Source organism: Scyliorhinus canicula, chromosome 3, assembly GCF_902713615.1.
Source record: "Scyliorhinus canicula chromosome 3, sScyCan1.1, whole genome shotgun sequence".
NCBI classification, from domain to species: domain Eukaryota; kingdom Metazoa; phylum Chordata; class Chondrichthyes; order Carcharhiniformes; family Scyliorhinidae; genus Scyliorhinus; species Scyliorhinus canicula.
Window position 1 is genome coordinate 230,733,081 of NC_052148.1, and position 6,661 is coordinate 230,739,741.

At 49.1% G+C, this 6,661-nt stretch overlaps 1 pseudogene; it reads right to left on the reverse strand.

The window, feature by feature from the left end:
• Positions 1-354: 354 nt before the first annotated feature.
• On the reverse strand, positions 355-936 carry LOC119963758 (annotated as a pseudogene).
• Between the last annotated feature and the right edge of the window lie 5,725 nt (positions 937-6,661).

Below are 6,661 nucleotides of genomic sequence, written 5' to 3' on the forward strand. Positions count from 1 at the left end.
ATTGTTTGTATTTAAAGGCCGGCCGTGGCCAGCATTCAAAACATAAAAGCCGGTCACTGCTGGCATTCTTTCTTTTTGGACTTGAAACTTTATTTTAAGTTTATGACTTTTTACTTCTGAAAATTAAAACAATTTCAGTTGAACTTGCGCATCCTTACATTGACACACAAACTTTGTTCTAAATATATTCCCATTTCTTTAGAAATTTAAACAAGTATAGAAAAAAGTACAATCTTGTTTTTACTTTACAAACTATACTTTAGATGAGATGAAGTAACTTGTCAAATACACACAATGTCACAATATTTCTTACTGGCCTCCTTACTTCCCACACATAGTCTTATTAAAATAAAGCTATAACTCATCATATTTCAATGGCACAGCACTGGGTTTGATAAAGACATTCTCCATTACAATCCAGTAATTGTTGGCACTAGGGCTGAATGTGCCATTGATCTCAAACTGGCCTCAGATTGGATGACCATATTGCTCTCCAGTTATCGTTAGAAAGACTTGGGTGGGTGCCTGCATGCTGGAAGTGTACATCATCATCTCGCTCCCAACTGGGTCCACTGCATCACACTATCCATCCATCCAAGTCATCTCCTTTTCCATTCTCACCAAAAGCACTTACTTCCTGGTTTCTCGAGAATGATACAAAGTGTCAGTTGTATTTACTAGCCACATTTGATCGGTATTCCTCGCAGACAAATCTGGCCTGGATTTAATTTCACTGTCCAGCTGTTCCTGTCGTCAGATACATCCACCCCAGTCAGACTGCTGACCACTTCCCGACCTGTACTTCATGTCATAGGAGCGCAAGCGGACGTTGTGCCGGCCATTGGGAAGCTTGACCACGGAGCCGCAGGTCACATAGTGCCGATCGGTGGCGGGGGATGAGCTGAGCAGCGTACAGAGAACGAGCATCAGCGCGGAGCTCCAAGCTGGGGCCACCACTGTCAGCATCGCAAGCCCACCTGGCTGGCCGTCAGCCCCTGTTTCCCCATCCCCCACACGTGGTGACCAGCACACAGCCCAATCTCCTACTGCCCCCGCCCTACCCCCTCGAACGCCGCAGCCAATCGGGGACTGCCCACGGCCAACATTCTTAAAAGCCAGTCAAGGACTTTGCCCGCTTTTCCCAAAATCAGGAACACCACGACCGATCACTCCATGACCCTCCTGAACAGGGCCGGCTCAAGGCACCGGCAACTCGGGTCCCGCGCATGCGCAGTTGGGCCGGTGCCAACCAGCGCATGCGCGGTGGCCGCCCTCCCCCGCTGTGGCCGCCCTCCCCCAGGGGAATGGGACAGTTCAGCGCCGATGTTTCAGCGCTGCCGTTTCAGCGCCTGGACGTTTCAGCGTCAAAAATTTCAGCGCTGCCGTTTCAGCGCCAAAAATTTCAGCTGGCCAGCGCTCATTCATTCACAGGTCACTTTACAAGCGCAACGAGATTAACAGGGGAGCCAAAAAGCTGCAGTGCAAAGGTGGTGACACAGGTATACTTAGTTATAACACTTAGTTATTTGGCCTTTTTTTGGAGTTTTATTACTGTGTGCTAAGTGGTGTGCAGAACCCAGATACAGAAGCCTCACCCCCAAGGTCTGCTTAAATGTCATGTCTGATGCTTTTAAAATTTGCTTCTCTTTAAACATGGGGATAAAAATCCCATGCTCTTTAAACATAGGGGAGAAAAAGCTGAAACTGTCAGTGAGAGTTTTGAAAAACCCTCCGTTGAGCTACATGTCATCTGGTGTAGGTTAGAAAACAATTTACCATCTGCTCATGCGGTTTCAATAATCAATAATCAATTATCACTCCCCCCAAGGACTATTATTATGACTGCATCCCGCTCCTTTCATTCTTTTCGTCTCTCTTGAGGGTGTTATTTCTAATCATGGTGCACTCTGTTGGTCGGGTTAGTTTCCCGGGGTCCCCCTGGCTGGGGCTGGAGTGATTATCCTTTTCCTCTTAATATGAATGGGGACAGTACATTTTCCCTGCTGGGACGGGAGAGGTTTGGATTTGGATGGGGTGCAGGTCCAATGATATGGCCAGTATCCTGTTGTCCCTGGGTATTGGGATGTTCCTTCTGGAGGATGCTTATGAGGGGCAGTTCCCCAAGGTCTTGTTTTTCCTGCTGTATGATTTTTTTTTTCTGGTGCTGAAATGTCCTGTCGCTGAAAAGTCCTGGCGCTGAAACGGCAGCGCTGAAGCGGCGGCGCTGAAACGTACCGCACCCCTCCCCCAGGGCGGCACCCCTCCCCCAGGGCGGCCCTCCCCTCGGCCCTCCCCTCGGGTCCCCCCCCCCCCCCCCGCCCTCCCCTCGGGTCCGTCCCCCCCCCCGCCCTCCCCTCGGGTCCGCCCCCCCCCCCCCCCCCCCCGCGGGCCCGCCCCCGTCCAGGCCCCCCCACCCCGCCCAGGCCCCGCCCCCCTCCCAGCCCCCCCCCTCCCAGGCCCTGCCCCCCCTCCCAGGCCCCCCCCCCTCCCAGGCCCCGCCCCCCCCCTCCCCAAGGGCGCCGAAGTTCAGCTTGCCCGGGGCGCCAGCAACCCTAGGGCCGGCGCTGCTCCTGAAACCCGCCAGCGACCCACCCGTGGGTTGCGACCCCGAGTTTAAAAGGCCCTGAACTGGAATGAGCAAGATTCGGTTTTGTGGCTTTGGCTGGCTTCACACAGCTGCAGTGTGTCATTGACTGCACAAGTCGTAGATCAGCCAGGGGCATTCGCTAGCCACAGGGGCTTCCACACTGTTAATGTGCAGCTGTTAAGGAACCACAAGTTCCCTGATGTCTTCAGACCTGTAAACAGAGCCAAGGGGTGGTTGCTCAGCAACAAGGAATACTCAGTTCAGACATGGCTCATGACAACATAAATTAAACCCAAAAATGCAACAAATGTTATATCACAACATCTATGAGAGAACAGGTCACTCACTTGTTGAAGATGCAATTCTGATCTTTTGGCCCCTTTCAGTAGGCACCAGCCAGGGTCTCCAGATGGTCTGTTGTGCTCTGCATACCACTGCGCAACAGTAAAGCTTGCACCCCTGCAGAAGAACAAGATGAAGAGCTCAGATTCTCCTCAGACAATTCAGAGGGGAAGGGATAGCAAGGGGAGACTGAAGAGAATGATGAGGATAATATTCCACCAGGTACTTATACTCTGCCTGGGATTTCTTCTTTAATGCAAATTTCACTTAGGTTTCACCAGTGGATCTATGTCAGAAGGAAATGCACCAGCTACTCATTCTGTAAACTAGATCATGAAGTCAGCGTGACTAAGGGGAAGAGTAGGCAGGGAGCAGATGATGAACGCAAAGTGACTGGTGTTCTGAGGTGCATTTGTTTCAATGCAAGAAGTGTAGTAGGTAACGCAGGTGAACTTAGGGCTTGGATTAGTACCTGGGAGTATGATGTTATTGCTATTACTGAGACTTGATTGAGGGAAGGGCATGATTGGCAACTAAATATCCCAGGATATCGATGCTTCAGGCGGGATAGAGAGTGAGGTAAAAAGGGTGGTGGAGTTGCATTGCTGGTCAGAAAGGATATCACAGCTGTTTTGAAGGAGGGCACTATGGAGGACTCGAGCAGTGAGGCGATATGGGCAGAGCTCAGAAATAGGAAGGGTGCAGTAACAATGTTGGGGCTGTACTACAAACCTCCCAACAGCGAGCATGAGATAGAGGTACAAATATGTAAACAAATGAAGATGTAGGAACAACAGGGTGGTGGTGATGGGAGATTTTAATTTTGCCAACATTGACTGGGATACATTTAGTGTCAGAGGTCTAGATGGAGCAGAATTTGTAAGGATCATCCAGGAGGGTTTTCTAGAGCAGTATGTAAATAGTCCAACTTGGGAAGGGGCCATACTGGACCTGGTGTTGGGGAATGATCCTGGCCAGGTGGTTGAAGTTTCAGTTGGGGATTACTTTGGGAATATTGATCACAATTCCGTAAGTTTTAGAATACGCATGGACAAAGACAAGAGAGGTCCTAAAGGAAGAGTGCTAAATTGGGGGAAGGCCAACTAATCCAAAATTTGGCAGGAGCTGGGGAATGTGGATTGGGAGCAGCTGTTTGAAGGTAAATCCACATTTGATATGTGGGAGGCTTTTAAAGAGAGGTTGATTAGAGTGCAGGACAGACATGTTACTGTGAAAATGAAGGATAGAAATGGCAAGATTAGGGAACCATGGATGACAGGTGAAATTGTGAGACGAGCTAAGAGGAAAAAGGAAGCATACATAAGGTCTAGGCGACTGAAGACAGACAAAGCTTTGGAAGAATATCGGGAATCTGAAACGAGGAATCAAGAGGGCTAAAAGGGGTCATGAAATATCTTTAGCAAACAGGATTAAGGAAAATCCCAAAGCCTTTTATTCATATATAAGGAGCAAGAGGGTAACTAGAGAAAGGGTTGGCCAATTCAAGGACAAAGGAGGAAAGTTATGCGTGAAGTCAGCGAAAATGGGTGAGATTCTTAACGAGTACTTTGCATCGGTATTCACCGAGGAGAGGGACATGGCTGATGTTGAGGTTAGGGATAGATGTTTGATTGATCTAGGTCAAGTCGGCATAAGGAGGGAGGATGTATTGGGTATTCTAAAAGGCATTAAGGTAGACAAGTCTGCAAGTCCGGATGGGATCTATCCCAGGTGACTGAGGAAAATGAGAGAGGAAATAGCTGAGGCCGTAACAGATATCTTTGCAGCATCCTTGAACACGGATGAGGTACCGGAGGACTGGAGAATTGCTAATGTTGTCTCCTTGTTTAAGAAGGGTATCAGGGATAATTCAGATAATTATAGACCGGTGAGCCTGACGTCAGTGGTAGGGAAGCTGCTGGAGAAGATACTGAGGGATAGAATCTATTCCCATTTGGAAGAAAATGGGCTTATCAGTGATAGGCAACATGGTTTTGTGCAGGGAAGGTCAAGTCTTACCAACTTAATAGAATTGTTTGAGGAAGTGACAAAGTTGATTGATGAGGAAAGGGCTGTAGATGTCATATACATGGACTTCAGTAAGGCATTTGATGAGGTTCCCCATGGTAGGCTGATGGAGAAAGTGAAGTCTCATGGGGTCCAGGGTGTACTAGCTAGATGGATAAAGAACTGGCTGGGCAACAGGAGACAGAGAGTAGTAGTAGAAGGGAGTTTGTCAAAATGGAGAACTGTGACCAGTGGTGTTCCACAGGGATCCGTGCTGGGACCACTGTTGTTTGTGATATACAGAAATGATCTGGAGGAAGGTATAGGTGGTCTGATTAGCAAGTTTGCAGAAGACACTAAGATTGGTGGAGTAGTAGATAGTGAAGGGGACTGTCAGAGAATACAGCAGAATATAGATAGATTGGCGAGTTGGGCAGAGAAATGGCAGATGGAGTTCAATCCGGGCAAATGCGAAGTGATGCATTTTGGAAGATCCAATTCAAGAGCAAACTATACGGTAAATGGAAAAGCCCTGGGGAAAATTGATGTACAGAGAGATCTGGGTGTTCAGGTCCATTGTACCCTGAAGGTGGCTGCGCAGGTCGATAGAGTGGTCAAGAAGGCATATGGTATGCTTTCCTTCATCGGAAGGGGTATTGAGTACAAGAGTTGGCAGGTCATGTTACAGTTGTATAAGACTTTGGTTCGGCCACATTTGCAATACTACGTACAGTTCTGATCGCCACATTACCAAAAGGATGTGGATGCTTTGGAGAAGGTGCAGAGGAGGTTCACCAGGATGTTGCCTGGTATGGAGGGCGCTAGCTATTAAAGAGAAGTTGGGTAGATTAGGATTATTTTCATTAGAAAGGCAGAGGTTGAGGGGGGACATCATTGAGGTCTACAAAATCATGAGAGGTATAGACAGAGTGGATAGCAAGAAGCTTTTTCCCCAGAGTGGGGGACTCAATTACTAGGGGTCATGAGTTCAAGGTGAGAGGGGAAAAGTTTAAGGGGGATATGTATGGAAAGTTCTTTACACAGAGGGTGGTGGGTGCCTGGAAAGCATTGTCGGCGGAGGTGGTAGAGGCGGGCACGATCGCGTCATTTAAGATGTATCTAGACAGGTACATGAATGGGCAGGAAGCAGAGGGATACAGATCCTTAGAAAATAGGCAGCCTATCCCCTGGTCACCCCTGCTACTCCCCTCGGCCCTGGCAGACGACCAGCCAGCAGCACGACTGGCAACCCATTGTTGTGCCTTTGAATACTTGGCTTACTTCCGCTCTCATCTTCTTCAGCCATGGTGTCTGTTTCCCGATTTTAAATACCACAAGTGAACCGCGCCATTGTCACATCCGCCCTGGCGGAGGCTGGAGACTATAGCTCAGGCCCGTTAATGATATGGCCATTACTGTACACTTTTGCATGTCCACGCCATGGACCGCAGCATGGAGGGCAGCACAGTAGCATGGTGGTTAGCATAAATGCTTCACAGCTCCAGGGTCCCAGGTTCGATTCCCGGCTGGGTCACTGTCTGTGCGGAGTCTGCACGTCCTCCCCGCGTGTGCTCCGGTTTCCCCCCACAGTCCAAAGATGTGCGGGTTAGGTGGATTGGCCATGCTAAATTGCCCGTAGTGTCCTAAAAAGTAAGGTTAAGGGGGGGTTGTTGGGTTACGGGTATAGGGTGGATACGTGGGTTTGAGTAGGGTGATCATGGCTCG